The sequence below is a fragment of the Pseudophryne corroboree genome, chromosome 4 (genome assembly GCF_028390025.1).
Source record: "Pseudophryne corroboree isolate aPseCor3 chromosome 4, aPseCor3.hap2, whole genome shotgun sequence".
Taxonomy (NCBI): Eukaryota; Metazoa; Chordata; class Amphibia; order Anura; family Myobatrachidae; genus Pseudophryne; species Pseudophryne corroboree.
In genome coordinates, this window is record NC_086447.1 from 744,079,127 (window position 1) to 744,095,650 (window position 16,524).

General features: G+C 47.6%; 1 long non-coding RNA gene across 1 annotated transcript in view; it reads left to right on the plus strand.

The window, feature by feature from the left end:
* The first annotated feature begins 2,464 nt into the window (after positions 1–2,464).
* Positions 2,465–16,524, plus strand: part of LOC134911737 (uncharacterized) — a 62,031-nt gene continuing 47,971 nt past the window's right edge. Inside the window, exon 1 of the long non-coding RNA XR_010176805.1 lies at positions 2,465–2,640. This is a non-coding gene — a long non-coding RNA (uncharacterized LOC134911737). The remainder of the gene's footprint in view (positions 2,641–16,524) is intronic.

Sequence of the window (16,524 nt, forward strand, 5' to 3'; positions counted from 1 at the left end):
TCTGAGATAATGCGGCCTCTAGCTCTATATGTGTGAGAATTAAAGAAAACGTCTATAAATTACTCTACCGCTGGTATTATGTCCCTTCCCGTCTACATAATATGTTCCCAGACACCCCAGATAGATGCTGGAGGGGTTGTGCGGATGTTGGTTCGTTCTTACACATATGGTGGACTTGCCCAAAAATTTTTAAAATCTGGGGTGAACTCATTACTTTACTCTCGCGCTTATTTGACACCTCCATCCCCCCTGACCCCCAATACTTCTTGCTCCCCATGACTCTTCCTACTCTCAATAGACACCAAAACAAACTATTTCGACATGTAGTTTCGGCAATGACATGCCAAATAGCCACGGACTGGAAGAGCCCGACCCCCTCACCAATGCCGGTGATAATCTCCCGAATTTGGTATGTCCACAAAATGGAATATATGACCGCAGTCATACGTAACACGTCGAAACAATTTGATAAAGTATGGTCCCCGTGGCTAAACCTACAACAGGCTCCTTCCCCATTTGCAACCTGACATGGTACGCCGCGGTTCTATCCACCTCCTGCCCCTGAAGGCCACCCCTCTACCCCCCCTCTACCCCCCCTCCTTTTTTCTCCGTTTGGATGTGCTCTGTCTCCTATACCTTTCTGTCCCCTTCTACTCGCTCTCTGCATGCGTATTCTTTTCTTCTCATTTCCTCTGCTGACTCTCTTTGACGGAAGGCCACTCCGTCGCCGAGAGATACCCACTTCAAATGCCTTAACTTTAATCTTTAAAAATGAAAAAAAAAAAAAAAGGATCCATTTTGTTGATGTAACAATTTATTGTAGTTGCATTTGTTCTCTAAACACCCATTTTGTCTGGGTGTTCTGTTATTAATGTAACCATTTTGTGATCCATCTAATAAAATGTGTTTAAAAAAAATAAAATAGTAATATGTGACAAATATTATACAATCCATTCTATTCTTGCGTCATTTCTTTTTCAAATCCTGTTTATAGCATAATTACTGTCCATCTTTTAAATATAACAATGCCTGAACATTTTAATTCATAGCAATTGTATTCATAACAGATGTTTTGCTTTTTATATTACCATTGTTTGTAGCTTAAGGAGGTGTCAAAGCAAAATATTGTATGACGTACAGTATGCCTCATCAGCCCCACGAAACATCGGACTGTCCCCAAAGCTAAGATTTTATGAAACACATAACTGCGATACCACAAAACTCATTGGGGATTATCTACTCAGAGCCGGCGCTAACCGCTCAGCAAGGTCCGCAAAGCAGGGAGGCGCCAGGACGAGAGGCGCTCTCCCCGCTCTGCTGCCTTGCTGATGCGCCGTGTTGCTGCCGGCTGCCGCTGAACCTGTCATGCTGTGACAGCCTCAGGCAGCGGCGCCGGCAGTATGAACTAGAGATGGCTACTGACTCACTGTCTCAACACAGTGACTCGAATCATCAGGAAGTATGAATGAGTCGAGACAGCTGCAGCAGCAGCCTCTCTCAGCCAGAGGGAGGAAACTCAGTGTGTCCTTCAGTCAGTGTCTTCTGCTGAGTGTCTTCAGATGTGATTGGCCAGAGGCTGTACCAGGTGACACCCAGTGGGAGGGGGGAGGGAGCAGTCATGACTCACCAGTCAGTGAGTGCTGTGCCTGATCCATTTCATGAATCATGATTCATCCTGAGTCTGCCAGTGAGTTGAGACAGCTGTACACTGTGTAGACTCAGTGACTCAGTGGATGGATCTGATTCATGCAGCATAAGCCTGCAGGAGGTGGAGCCCCTGTGGTACAAGGCTCTCAGCTCAGTGCTCACTGATCCTGCTCAGTGTGATTGTGGGTGGCAAACTCCCTGGAGGCTAGAGAGTGGATAATATAATAAATCCAAGCCCACCTAAAATCATCCAATTAGCAAAGTATGCAAAATAAAAAATAAACATTTTATTTGGTTTAGTTACAGACTGAATGATGTGTTTCATGGCTGTTAAGCTTTCTCTCCTCAACCAGAAGTAATGTGCATATTCTGTAACTAGTATGCAATAAGTGGTTATTAATGATATATCAACATAACAGTGAATCTATGTTAATATATTATTAACAATCAGTGCATAAGCAGCTGCCTCCCCCAGATACACTGCACAATCACTGCAGCTGAATAACTCTCTCCATGAGTCCAGCACTGATCTGCCAGCACTGGCAACTCACTGATTCATGTGCAGTCTCTGCAATACATTAAAATACAAATGAGTCATGACTCATGTGCCGAGACACTGACTCGAGACTCTTCACTGAACTGAGTCATGTGTCTCAACTCAGTTCAGTGAATCACTTTACCCATGACTAGTATGAACAGATCTCCTACTGTCCTGTGTGTCACGGCCCCTCCTCTCTCCTCCTTGCCGTTGCCCATGTCAGGTGGAAGTCAGAAGCAGTGGCGCCTCCCCCCAACTCGTCTCTTCCCTCACCTCTGAAGACACAGCAGTCTTCAGCGTCAGATTGGGCACACAGGAAGTCACATGATATACACACGTGACTGTGCACTGTCTGACTCTGGACTCTGGAGGAGCAAGCTGTCGTGTGAAGAGGAGCAGCCAGCCTGTGTAGCAGCCTGCAGCCCTAGTAACCAGCCACAGAGGAGCTGACTGAGGTAAATTCTTCTGCTGATAAACAAAGGAGGAGGGGGGGGGGGGAGCACCATATTCATGTGTGCTGGGGAAGGGTGATCACCATATTCATGTGTGCTGGGGGGAGGGGGAGAGCACCATATTCATGTGTGCTGGGGGCGGGGGGAGCACCATATTCATGTGTGCTGGGGGGTGTCATATTAATGTGTGCTGGGTGTGGCAAATTAAGTGTGTGCTGTGGGTGGGGGAGGGGGCAGAAGTGGCAAAGTAACAGTGTGTGCTGCAGGTTGGGTTTTCTGCTTTGAAAACCCAGTGGTGGGAGGAAAGAAAAAGGGAAAGAGGGTGCAGGGTAGTGGTAGTGTCGTGTGTGGGGTGCAGGGTAGCAGCGGTAATCTGCGAGGGGGGGGGGACAGGATAGCAGCAGTAGTGTAATGTAGTGTGTCTGAGGAGAGGTGAGCTGGGTAGCGGCGGTATTGTAATGTAGTGTGTGTAGGGAGAGAGGGTGCAGGGTAGCAGCGGTAGTATAATGTAGTGTGTGTGGGGAAAGAGGGAGTAAAGTGGTGGCAGTAGTATAATATAGTGTGTGTAGAGAGAGAGGGTGCAGGGTAGCAGCGGTAGTGTCATGTAGTGTGTGCGGGGAAAGGGGGTGCAGGGTAATGGCAGTAATATAATGTAATGTGTGTAGAGAGAGAGGGTGCAGGGTAGCAGTGGTAGTATAATGTAGTGTGTGCGGGGAAAGGGGGAGCAGAGTAGTGGCAGTAGTCTAATGTAGTGTGTGTAGGGTAGCAGCGGTAGTATAATGTAGGGTAGCAGTGGTAGTATAATGTAGTGTGTGCAGGGAAAGGGGGAGCAGAGTAGTGGCAGTAGTATAATGTAGTGTGTGTAGGGTAGCAGCGGTAGTATAATGTAGGGTAGCAGTGGTAGTATAATGTAGTGTGTGCGGGGAAAGGGGGAGCAGAGTAGTGGCAGTAGTATAATGTAGTGTGCGTAGGGTAGCAGCGGTAGTATAATGTAGGGAGAGAGGGTGTAGGGTAGCAGTGGTAGTATAATGTAGTGTGTGCGGGGAAAGGGGGAGCAGAGTAGTGGCAGTAGTATAATTTAGTGTGTGTAGGGTAGCAGCGGTAGTATAATGTAGGGAGAGAGGGTGTAGGGTAGCAGCGGTAGTATAATGTAATGTGTGCGGGGAGAGAGGGTGCAGGGTAGTGGCAGTAGTGTAATGTAGTGTGTGTAGGGAGAGAGGGTGCACAGTAGTGGCAGTAGTATAATGTAGGGAGAGAGGGTGCAGGGTAGTGGCAGTAGTGTAATGTAGTGTGTGTGTCGGGAGAGAGGGTGCAGAGTAGTGGCAGTAGTATAATGTAGGGAGAGAGGGTGCAGGGTAGTGGCAGTAGTGTAATGTAGTGTGTGAGGGGAGCTGGGTAGCAGTGGTAGTGTAATGTAGTGTGTGTAGGGAGAGAGGGTGCAGGGTAGCAGCAGTAGTATAATGTAGGGAGAGAGGGTGCAGGGTAGCAGCGGAAGTGTAATGTAGTGTGTGCGGGGAAAGGGGGTGCAGGGTAGTGGCAGTAGTGTAATGTAGTGTGTGTGTGTAGGGAGAGAGGGTGCAGAGTAGTGGCAGTAGTATAATGTAGGGAGAGAGGGTGCAGGGTAGTGGCAGTAGTGTAATGTAGTGTGTGTGTGTGTGTGTGTGTGTGTGTGTGTGTGTGTGTGTGTGTGTGTGTGTGTGTGTGTGTGTGTGTGTGTGTGTGTGTGGGAGAGAGGGTGCAGAGTAGTGGCAGTAGTATAATGTAGGGAGAGAGGGTGCAGGGTAGTGGCAGTAGTGTAATGTAGTGTGTGAGGGGAGCTGGGTAGCAGTGGTAGTGTAATGTAGTGTGTGTAGGGAGAGAGGGTGCAGGGTAGCAGCAGTAGTATAATGTAGGGAGAGAGGGTGCAGGGTAGCAGCGGAAGTGTAATGTAGTGTGTGCGGGGAAAGGGGGTGCAGGGTAGTGGCAGTAGTGTAATGTAGTGTGTGTAGGAAGAGAGGGTGCAGGGTAGCAGCGGTAGTGTAATGTGTGTGATTGGCTGGTACTTTATCTATCCGACAGCCAGAAAATCAGCGCTTTTTGGCCGTTTTTAAGTCTTATTTACATTCAACCTATTCAATTAAAGTACTGATTTTTCGACTGTCAAAAAATGTTGTAACTGTCGGTAAACACATGGATTGGCGAATTACTCGCAGATACATGTGTTTTTGTAGAAAACGTGTCCGTTTTCGACTATTTTCTGCAGATGCAGATTCGCCTTTTTAAAAAGTTGAATCTGCACTAGTGGAAATGTGGTAGAAAACGGGTAGCATTGACTAGCTATGTCCGGATTTTTCGGCTAGCAGAAAAATCAGGACATAATTGAATACCCCCCTTTATCTGTCTCCACATTATCACTTTTTAAGGCTTCATACAGGGCCGGTGCTAGGGTGTTCGGCGCCTCCCTGCAAACTATAAATTTGCGCCCTCCCATATTTTACAAAGGGACAGTGTGCGGCAAAAAGGGATGTGGTTTCACAAGGAAGGTGCATGGCCACACAATGGTAACCCCATTTCAAATTACACCACATAGAAGCACAATCTTATTCACATTACTCCGGACATAGTAGTACTGTTTATACACATAATTAGTGTTCACTCTAGGAGTGAAAAGAGGCAGGGCGCCGGACTCCGGGGGTCCGAAACAGGGGCGCGGCCACACAAATTAGGGGGCGTGGCCACGTCTACGTCATTTTAGGGGGCGGGGCGGCCCACAGACGCTACTATAGAGAGCGTCTGTGGCCGGCGACGTCACTGTTGGGGGCATGCCCAGCACCTCCGTCTGTGCTGGGCTTCCCCCAGCCCTCTCCCAATGCGTGAATGGATGCCGCGTGCATGCGCACGGCATCTATACACGCCGGGAGGGCAGGAAGCGGGCGGCTGTTCTAGCAGGGCGCCGCAAAAGGGGCAGGGCGGATTTTGCCTGCTAAAAAACGGGCAGGGCGCGGCGCCCTGCTAAAACAGCCTAGAGTGAACACTACATAATGGCCCTCATTCCGAGTTGATCGCACGAAGCTGCTTTTTGCAGCCCGTGCGATCAACTATACTTCGCCTATTGGGGGGTGGGGTTTCCCATAGCAAGGCTGTGTTCGCTTGTGCAGCCCTGCTATGGGGAATAAATTTGTGCAGTTTGTAAGTAAGGCTAGACTTACTTACCAGCTGCAACCTTTTCAGCCTGTTCGGTCCTGGCTCTGACGTCAAACACCCGCCCTGGACACGCCTGCGTTTCTTCAAACACGCCTGCGATTTTCTTACCACTCCCTGAAAACGGCTGTGGACGCTGTGTTGCCGACCAGGAACACCCACTGCCAGTCAATCTTCAAGCGATCGCCGCTTCGATCACTTTCTTCTTTCCCTTCATCATTACCTGGCGACGGACAACAACGCACGTGCACATTACGGTCCCCGTGTGTGCGCAGTACTGACCCGGCCACAGCTGTGCGAACGAAAGCCCGCTGCGATCGATTCAGAATGACCCCCAATGTCCCCAGTAGTGGCGCCGGTTATATACATAATACCCCCTGTAGTAGCGCTGCCTATACACATAATAGCCCCTGTAGCAGTGCCGCTTACACACACAATAGCCCCTGTAGTAGCGCCGCTTATACACATAATAGCCCCTGTAGTAGCACTGCTTATATTATTATTATTTTCTCTAACGTCCCAGAGGATGCTGGGACTCCGTAAGGACCATGGGGATAGACGGGCTCCTCAGGAGACATGGGCACTTTAAGAAAGACTTTGGATCTGGGTGTGCACTGGCTCCTCCCTCTATGCCCCTCCTCCAGACCTCAGTTTGATACTGTGCCCAGAGGAGATGGGTGCACTTCAGGGAGCACTCCTGAGCTTCCTGACAGAAAGTATATTTGTTAGGTTTTTTATTTTCAGGTAGCCTGCTGACAACAGACTCCCTGCATCGAGGGACTGAGGAGAGAGAAGCAGACCTACTTCTGTGAGTTTCAAGGCTCTGCTTCTTAGGCTACTGGACACCATTAGCTCCAGAGGGAGTCAGAACACAGGTCTCACCCTGGAGTTCGTCCCGGAGCCCCGCCGCCGTCCTCCTCACAGAGCCGGAAGATAGAAGCCGGGTGAGTATGAGAAGAAAAAGAAGACTTCAGAGGTGGCAGAAGACTTCATGATCTTCACTGAGGTAACGCACAGCAATGCAGCTGTGCGCCATTGCTCCCACACACCTCACACACGGCAGTCACTGTAAGGGTGCAGGGTGCAGGGCGCAGGGGGGGGTGCCCTGGGCAGCAATATAAACCTCATTTCTGGCAAAAGAGATATATATATATATATATATATATATATACAGCTAGGCACTGTATATATAAAGAGCCCCCGCCAGTTTTTATTATATTTAAGCGGGACAGAAGCCCGCCGCCGAGGGGGCGGGGCTTCTCCCTCAGCACTCACCAGCGCCATTTTCTCCACAGCACAGCTGAGAGGAAGCTCCCCGGACTCTCCCCTGCTTATCCACGGTGAAAGGGGTGTCAAAGTCAAAAAATATTGTAATACAAACAGCACGTACTAACCACACACACATGCCCGCTGCGAGTGCACTTGTTGCGCCATGCGTGCAAATATCCGCAATTTGCATATGATCGCTCCCGTGGTCCTGCGCGTGGTATGGGTATTTACGGCGGAGTTTGTGAGCGCATAGAGGGTTATGAAAACATTACATATTTAACCCAAATAGTGCACATTGTACACATAGCCCCCCTGCACCACATCAGCAAGTATCAACAGTTTAAATGATTCCAGGACTAAGGGATTCGCCTTTGCATGATAGGAAGGGACAGACTAAGGTTATAAGGTGATGTCTAGTATCCAGCTGTAGGGTATTTTAAGGGTAACATTCCGGTGTTGGTTAGAGGAAGATCGCATGTTCCTGCGTATAGTTATGTGCAGAAGTAGAATATAGATATAAACTGTAGTTACTGTATATTATGTATGCGGCGGGAATCCAGAGGAGACCACCCACAAGAGCAGTTGGGAAAGACATCGCCCACCTTTTCAAATCAACCTATGACCTCTCCTGTAATGTAAAGATGCATCTCTGTGTCCAATGAACAGAGGGATTACAGTAACCATTGTATTGTTTATGGAAGTAGTGTATAAAAAGCCTGTTGCTGCCTGGCCGGTCAGAAGACTCTTAACGCTATCTTCCTGATGAGCGGAGGACTGGACCAGATTGCGCAAGCGAATATTCTCACGTATGTACATTGACTGTAGCCATTTTACTCTGTTGTATATTGTAGTGTATAAATTGTATTGTTATCCCCTTCCAGATATATACGCTGAGGTTTCGGAGCCCAGTGTTTAACTACAAATCGGTGTTGTGTCCTCTTTTCCCTGCTAGGGTTTAAAGCGTATTACATTACCTAACTGCATAAGGTTTAAGAGTGTATTGATAAGGTGTGTACGCACTGCGGGTACTTTATACCGTCAGCGCTGCATAAGGTTTAAGGTGTAACATCATTGCAGTGCTTTGCTGCATAAGGTTTAGAGTGTAATAATATCATTGCATCGCATTTCTAATAAGGTTTAAAGTATATCAAGAGTGTGTGTGCGCTGTGTGTACTTTGTACCCCCAGCGCGGCGTTTGTACGCTAAGTCCATATAAGGTACGGGACTCTGTACGCAAATAGCGTACAAAGTACGTAGCGTGTGTATTAAGTCTAGCGGCCGCAGCGGCTCCATGGTAAAAGTGTGTTTAGAGGTATAGCTTTATGGTTTAAGATAATATCGACATTATCAATTGGGGACATCGTCCGGTTTTTCCTCATACCCGCAGCCTAGCAGGTTAAAGCAGACTTTATCTATCAGCAAAGGGCGGACATGTATCCCACGTAAGCCTTCTCCTGGTTGTTGGATACACTGGTAAACCCTATCTCATTGCTGATAAGATGGCGTCTGCTCTGCATGGTTTGTAGGGATGCTGGTGGGATCCGTAAGGTAAATACGCAAAGCTATTTTTAAAAGTCTGAATTTCTGTTTGGCGCCAAATGCGCACACAACACAAGCATACACCTGTACTTTGTACTTTGTATACCTGCTCGCATTGTTGCCATAAGTATTGATTATTAGATTCATTTTGACCTGTGCTGAGAAATTTGTTGCTATTTAGTTAAAATATAGACTAAATATTAAGGAAGTAAACTTAAAACACAAATACAGTCTGGCCTAGTTAAACAGGTTTATACAGAAAGATACTGTGTTGTGTTAAGTAAACGATTATAGGTAATATCGCTTACATTTATAGAAGTGTGGGATTTGTACAACTGCGGACGTACGGTCTTTTGTACACGTGTCTCGGACAAAGTACGGGGACTGCGTACGCAATGTAAAGACATACGCACGGTAACGTGTTTACGCAACATGCGTAAGGGTACGACCGCTAAGTACAAATTACACTACAGCATTGTTTAATTTAGGGGCGGAACAGTAGCCACGCTACAATAGCACAAATTGCTCGGTTTCCAAAATTTAGTTTAAATAAAACCTTTTCTACTGTATTACCTCTGGGGAAAGCTATCAGTTAACAGGAAAGGATATTGTTCTGATCAGAAAACTACAGAGTGTTAGTGTGGGCTGAAAAAGGTGTGAATGTATTGAACCCCGCTTGGTGAACTCGGTGAAACTCGGTGAACTTGGTGAGCACGGTCTAGGTGAATACGTGCAACGGAGTGTGATAAAGCTTTTTAAAGGTGTTGTTTTCTTGGTATTACACTCCGGCTGTTTTGGAGCACAGTGTGAAGACTCCAGTGATCCTACAACTTATAGATAGCAAGTGTCTATAAGCGGTACGATTGGACCGCATGGTTGTGTGAGCAATACGTGGTGCAACGTGATACGAATTTTTGCATATTTGTGCGCAAATCTTGTCATCATACGCGTTGTGTAGAGCACATGCAAGCGTGATTTGTGTAAACATTGTCTTTTAGGCAGATATTCACTGGGTACGGTAAGTTACTCCTAAAGGCCCAGGGGATATAGGCCGAAGTAGGGCCTGCATTGGCTACACGTGTCTGCTAAAAAAAGGGCGGATCCGTGGTACTCTGAGTAGAAGAAGTTAGTGGAAGAACTTTAAGGACTTCCACCGTTAGACTACTGTGTTTGGAGCATTTTAGGAAGTTTTCCCGTGTTAAAAGGGTCCACAATGGGAGCCAAGTGCACAACACAGGGACGTTCCTCAGTCAGGGTTCAGACAGCAGAATTGAGACCCAGGGGGTCAGCTCGGTTGGTAATGTGGGGGAAGTATGGTCCCCACACTGAGACCTTTTGTGATGAATGGACACGAATGACTGTGGGGGATAAAGCATAATTTCCTGGGATAGGTAGTTTTGATCCAGAGGTATTGCAGAATTTAAGGAGTAGTATATGTCTAATAAAATCCAGAAAACAAAGGATTAGACATGCAGATTGTTTAAATTTATGGCAGCAAGAGGGCAATATGCAGAGGGAACTAGCTCACGCAGCAGGTTCCAAACCTAGCAGGAAAATGATGGCATCCGCACCACCACCACCGTATATTGTAGGGGAGAAAGTGGCTACAGACAATGGCATACTGGTATCTGATAGGAGTATAGCTGATAAATGTACTAATGCTAACCCGTGCAAGTTGTATCCCATTTTAAACTTTCCTCAGGACTGCGAGCAAGAAGATGAGCCCAGCACGATATCGGCACTCTCTCTAGTAGAGATGAGCGGGTTCGGTTTCTCTGAATCCGAACCCGCCCGAACTTCATGGTTTTTTTCACGGGTCCGAGCAGACTCGGATCCTCCCGCCTTGCTCGGTTAACCCGAGCGCGCCCGAACGTCATCATGACGCTGTCGGATTCTCGCGAGACTCGGATTCTATATAAGGAGCCGCGCGTCACCGCCATTTTCACACGTGCATTGAGATTGATAGGGAGAGGACGTGGCTGGCGTCCTCTCCATTTAGATTATAAGAGAGAGAGATTTACTGGAGCTTAGGACTAGGAGGAGTACTGTAGAAGTGTAGAGAGTGCAGAGAGTTTACTAGTGAGTGACCACCAGACAGTGCAGTTTATTTAATATATCCGTTCTCTGCCTGAAAAAAGCGATACACACAGTGACTCAGTCACATACCATATCTGTGTGCACTGCTCAGGCTCAGCCCAGTGTGCTGCATCATCTATATATATTATATATCTGTCTGACTGCTCAGCTCACACAGCTTATAATTGTGGGGGAGACTGGGGAGCACTGCAGTGCCAGTTATAGGTTATAGCAGGAGCCAGGAGTACATAATATTATATAGTGAGTGACCACCAGACAGTGCAGTTTATTTAATATATCCGTTCTCTGCCTGAAAAAAGCGATACACACAGTGACTCAGTCACATACCATATCTGTGTGCACTGCTCAGGCTCAGCCCAGTGTGCTGCATCATCTATATATATTATATATCTGTCTGACTGCTCAGCTCACACAGCTTATAATTGTGGGGGAGACTGGGGAGCACTGCAGTGCCAGTTATAGGTTATAGCAGGAGCCAGGAGTACATAATATTATATTAAAATTAAACAGTGCACACTTTTGCTGCAGGAGTGCCACTGCCAGTGTGACTGACCAGTGACCTGACCACACTGACCACCAGTATAGTTAGTAGTATACTTATATTGTGATTGCCTGAAAAAGTTAAACACTCGTCGTGTGACTTCACTTGTGTGTTGTTGTTTTTTTTATTCTATAAAAATAAAACTCATTCTGCTGACAGACAGTGTCCAGCAGGTCCGTCATTATATAATATATAATATATACCTGTCCGGCTGCAGTAGTGATATATATATATTTTTTATATCATTTATCATCCAGTCGCAGCAGACACAGTACGGTAGTTCACGGCTGTGGCTACCTCTGTGTCTGCACTCGGCAGGCAGTCCGTCCATAATTGTATACCACCTAACCGTGGTTTTTTTTTCTTCTTTATACATACATACTACTACGACATCTCTTTATCAACCAGTCTATATTAGCAGCAGACACAGTACAGTACGGTAGTTCACGGCTGTGGCTACCTCTGTGTCTGCACTCGGCAGGCAGTCCGTCCATAATTGTATACCACCTAACCGTGGTTTTTTTTTCTTTCTTCTTTATACATACATAGTTACATAGACATCTCTTTATCAACCAGTCTATATTAGCAGCAGACACAGTACAGTACGGTAGTTCACGGCTGTGGCTACCTCTGTGTCTGCACTCGGCAGGCAGTCCGTCCATAATTGTATACCACCTAACCGTGGTTTTTTTTTCTTTCTTCTTTATACATACATAGTTACATAGACATCTCTTTATCAACCAGTCTATATTAGCAGCAGACACAGTACAGTACGGTAGTTCACGGCTGTGGCTACCTCTGTGTCTGCACTCGGCAGGCAGTCCGTCCATAATTGTATACCACCTAACCGTGGTTTTTTTTTCTTTCTTCTTTATACATACATAGTTACATAGACATCTCTTTATCAACCAGTCTATATTAGCAGCAGACACAGTACAGTACGGTAGTTCACGGCTGTGGCTACCTCTGTGTCTGCACTCGGCAGGCAGTCCGTCCATAATTGTATACCACCTAACCGTGGTTTTTTTTTCTTTCTTCTTTATACATACATAGTTACATAGACATCTCTTTATCAACCAGTCTATATTAGCAGCAGACACAGTACAGTACGGTAGTTCACGGCTGTGGCTACCTCTGTGTCTGCACTCGGCAGGCAGTCCATAATTGTATACTAGTATCCATCTCCATTGTTTACCTGAGGTGCCTTTTAGTTGTGCCTATTAAAATATGGAGAACAAAAATGTTGAGGTTCCAAAATTAGGGAAAGATCAAGATCCACTTCCACCTCGTGCTGAAGCTGCTGCCACTAGTCATGGCCGAGACGATGAAATGCCAGCAACGTCGTCTGCCAAGGCCGATGCCCAATGTCATAGTACAGAGCATGTCAAATCCAAAACACCAAATATCAGAAAAAAAAGGACTCCAAAACCTAAAATAAAATTGTCGGAGGAGAAGCGTAAACTTGCCAATATGCCATTTACGACACGGAGTGGCAAGGAACGGCTGAGGCCCTGGCCTATGTTCATGGCTAGTGGTTCAGCTTCACATGAGGATGGAAGCACTCAGCCTCTCGCTAGAAAAATGAAAAGACTCAAGCTGGCAAAAGCAGCACAGCAAAGAACTGTGCATTCTTCGAAATCCCAAATCCACAAGGAGAGTCCAATTGTGTCGGTTGCGATGCCTGACCTTCCCAACACTGGACGTGAAGAGCATGCGCCTTCCACCATTTGCACGCCCCCTGCAAGTGCTGGAAGGAGCACCCGCAGTCCAGTTCCTGATAGTCAGATTGAAGATGTCAGTGTTGAAGTACACCAGGATGAGGAGGATATGGGTGTTGCTGGCGCTGGGGAGGAAATTGACCAGGAGGATTCTGATGGTGAGGTGGTTTGTTTAAGTCAGGCACCCGGGGAGACACCTGTTGTCCGTGGGAGGAATATGGCCGTTGACATGCCAGGTGAAAATACCAAAAAAATCAGCTCTTCGGTGTGGAGGTATTTCAACAGAAATGCGGACAACAGGTGTCAAGCCGTGTGTTCCCTTTGTCAAGCTGTAATAAGTAGGGGTAAGGACGTTAACCACCTCGGAACATCCTCCCTTATACGTCACCTGCAGCGCATTCATAATAAGTCAGTGACAAGTTCAAAAACTTTGGGTGACAGCGGAAGCAGTCCACTGACCAGTAAATCCCTTCCTCTTGTAACCAAGCTCACGCAAACCACCCCACCAACTCCCTCAGTGTCAATTTCCTCCTTCCCCAGGAATGCCAATAGTCCTGCAGGCCATGTCACTGGCAATTCTGACGATTCCTCTCCTGCCTGGGATTCCTCCGATGCATCCTTGCGTGTAACGCCTACTGCTGCTGGCGCTGCTGTTGTTGCTGCTGGGAGTCGATGGTCATCCCAGAGGGGAAGTCGTAAGCCCACTTGTACTACTTCCAGTAAGCAATTGACTGTTCAACAGTCCTTTGCGAGGAAGATGAAATATCACAGCAGTCATCCTGCTGCAAAGCGGATAACTGAGGCCTTGACAACTATGTTGGTGTTAGACGTGCGTCCGGTATCCGCCGTTAGTTCACAGGGAACTAGACAATTTATTGAGGCAGTGTGCCCCCGTTACCAAATACCATCTAGGTTCCACTTCTCTAGGCAGGCGATACCGAGAATGTACACGGACGTCAGAAAAAGACTCACCAGTGTCCTAAAAAATGCAGTTGTACCCAATGTCCACTTAACCACGGACATGTGGACAAGTGGAGCAGGGCAGGGTCAGGACTATATGACTGTGACAGCCCACTGGGTAGATGTATGGACTCCCGCCGCAAGAACAGCAGCGGCGGCACCAGTAGCAGCATCTCGCAAACGCCAACTCTTTCCTAGGCAGGCTACGCTTTGTATCACCGCTTTCCAGAATACGCACACAGCTGAAAACCTCTTACGGCAACTGAGGAAGATCATCGCGGAATGGCTTACCCCAATTGGACTCTCCTGTGGATTTGTGGCATCGGACAACGCCAGCAATATTGTGTGTGCATTAAATATGGGCAAATTCCAGCACGTCCCATGTTTTGCACATACCTTGAATTTGGTGGTGCAGAATTTTTTAAAAAACGACAAGGGCGTGCAAGAGATGCTGTCGGTGGCCAGAAGAATTGCGGGACACTTTCGGCGTACAGGCACCACGTACAGAAGACTGGAGCACCACCAAAAACTACTGAACCTGCCCTGCCATCATCTGAAGCAAGAAGTGGTAACGAGGTGGAATTCAACCCTCTATATGCTTCAGAGGTTGGAGGAGCAGCAAAAGGCCATTCAAGCCTATACAATTGAGCACGATATAGTAGGTGGAATGCACCTGTCTCAAGCGCAGTGGAGAATGATTTCAACGTTGTGCAAGGTTCTGATGCCCTTTGAACTTGCCACACGTGAAGTCAGTTCAGACACTGCCAGCCTGAGTCAGGTCATTCCCCTCATCAGGCTTTTGCAGAAGAAGCTAAAGACATTGAAGGAGGAGCTAACACGGAGCGATTCCGCTAGGCATGTGGGACTTGTGGATGGAGCCCTTAATTCGCTTAACAAGGATTCACGGGTGGTCAATCTGTTGAAATCAGAGCACTACATTTTGGCCACCGTGCTCGATCCTAGATTTAAAGCCTACCTTGGATCTCTCTTTCCGGCAGACACAAGTCTGCTGGGGTTGAAAGACCTGCTGGTGACAAAATTGTCAAGTCAAGCGGAACGCGACCTGTCAACATCTCCTCCTTCACATTCTCCCGCAACTGGGGGTGCGAGGAAAAGGCTCAGAATTCCGAGCCCACCCGCTGGCGGTGATGCAGGGCAGTCTGGAGCGACTGCTGATGCTGACATCTGGTCCGGACTGAAGGACCTGACAACGATTACGGACATGTCGTCTACTGTCACTGCATATGATTCTCTCAACATTGATAGAATGGTGGAGGATTATATGAGTGACCGCATCCAAGTAGGCACGTCACACAGTCCGTACTTATACTGGCAGGAAAAAGAGGCAATTTGGAGGCCCTTGCACAAACTGGCTTTATTCTACCTAAGTTGCCCTCCCACAAGTGTGTACTCCGAAAGAGTGTTTAGTGCCGCCGCTCACCTTGTCAGCAATCGGCGTACGAGGTTACATCCAGAAAATGTGGAGAAGATGATGTTCATTAAAATGAATTATAATCAATTCCTCCGCGGAGACATTGACCAGCAGCAATTGCCTCCACAAAGTACACAGGGAGCTGAGATGGTGGATTCCAGTGGGGACGAATTGATAATCTGTGAGGAGGGGGATGTACACGGTGATATATCGGAGGGTGATGATGAGGTGGACATCTTGCCTCTGTAGAGCCAGTTTGTGCAAGGAGAGATTAATTGCTTCTTTTTTGGGGGGGGTCCAAACCAACCCGTCATATCAGTCACAGTCGTGTGGCAGACCCTGTCACTGAAATGATGGGTTGGTTAAAGTGTGCATGTCCTGTTTTGTTTATACAACATAAGGGTGGGTGGGAGGGCCCAAGGACAATTCCATCTTGCACCTCTTTTTTCTTTTCTTTTTCTTTGCATCATGTGCTGATTGGGGAGGGTTTTTTGGAAGGGACATCCTGCGTGACACTGCAGTGCCACTCCTAAATGGGCCCGGTGTTTGTGTCGGCCACTAGGGTCGCTAATCTTACTCACACAGTCAGCTACCTCATTGCGCCTCTTTTTTTCTTTGCGTCATGTGCTGTTTGGGGAGGGTTTTTTGGAAGGGACATCCTGCGTGACACTGCAGTGCCACTCCTAGATGGGCCCGGTGTTTGTGTCGGCCACTAGGGTCGCTAATCTTACTCACACAGCTACCTCATTGCGCCTCTTTTTTTCTTTGCGTCATGTGCTGTTTGGGGAGGGTTTTTTGGAAGGGACATCCTGCGTGACACTGCAGTGCCACTCCTAGATGGGCCCGGTGTTTGTGTCGGCCACTAGGGTCGCTAATCTTACTCACACAGCTACCTCATTGCGCCTCTTTTTTTCTTTGCGTCATGTGCTGTTTGGGGAGGGTTTTTTGGAAGGGCCATCCTGCGTGACACTGCAGTGCCACTCCTAGATGGGCCCGGTGTTTGTGTCGGCCACTAGGGTCGCTAATCTTACTCACACAGCTACCTCATTGCGCCTCTTTTTTTCTTTGCGTCATGTGCTGTTTGGGGAGGGTTTTTTGGAAGGGCCATCCTGCGTGACACTGCAGTGCCACTCCTAGATGGGCCCGGTGTT